Here is a 1156-nt window from a genome sequence, read left to right as displayed (position 1 = left end):
CATGTTAAGTATGCTTTATGATATTGGCTTTTCAAGTGCTATTTAATTTGTTTGCTTGTTTGTGTTTTCAGATTCGCAACAAGGGAGCTCATTTGGATCAAAGGAGTGAGGCTTCCACAAACTTGCATTGGACCCAAGATAGGCCTAAACACTTGTTTGCCTTTGTTTATAAATGCATATTTAGAGAAAGATCGGTTTTGATTGGCTTGCTTGTCACTAGATATCGTTAGATTCTAGGAAGGTCTATCTTGTCCGCAAGATCGACTCATTCCGTGTGACAATAACCAATGTTCTCTACAACTGATAGTCCTGCTTTAAAGCAATTAAAAGGAAATAGAAATTGAACTAAATCTGCTATTGAAAGTAAACTAGGAAAACTCTTTAAAAGCAAACTCTTTGCAATTAATCAACAGAAATGAACAACAAAGTAAATGGACAGCAAAAATCCTATTTAATAAATCTGAACAGCAAACTCTAATTAATAGAATCAAATAACCAATCCTATTGAACAACAATCTGTAATGAATATCAATCAAACGGAACAACAAGTGGAATGAAACCATAATTGAAATAGAACAGCGAAGCTCTATTAAGGTATTAACAAGATAAATTATATAGTATTGAGATTCTTGTTAAATAATAAAAGAACAGCGACGCGATTCATTAATATAACACACTGATATCAAAGCAATTAAACAACAAACCGATTAACTTACAAACTGTAATAAAAACAAATATGAACTATCTCACAACAATAATGAAAAGGTAGAGATACAAACAGCAGATCGATCCACCAGGGCCAGGCCCTCAACCACCGGTGAAACGCCGCTGAGCTACTGCAGAACTAAGAAGTTAAACGGCAACACGTTCTTGTATTAATCATGCATAACAACACTTACAAACAGTCGATATCTGTTTAATCATTGAGAGTCGATGAGGAATTGTATAATTACAATAAGAAATCTCTCCATCTCTCAACCATCCTCTTCTGAATTCATCATTCCCATCTCTGATCTCTATTCTAATTTAAACACACAAAGAGCAGAGAGCAGTTACAACTATGATGATTACAATATGATCATTATTACAAAATTGGATTGTTTCTAACCAATTGATCAACAAGAAAATATATTTCCATCCATCTTTCAACAAGAGC

Source organism: Pinus tabuliformis, chromosome 1_2 (assembly GCF_031772625.1).
Source record: "Pinus tabuliformis cultivar Carrire ecotype Pingquan chromosome 1_2, CPIR1, whole genome shotgun sequence".
NCBI lineage: Eukaryota > Viridiplantae > Streptophyta > Pinopsida > Pinales > Pinaceae > Pinus > Pinus tabuliformis.
This window is presented reverse-complemented; position numbering follows the sequence as displayed.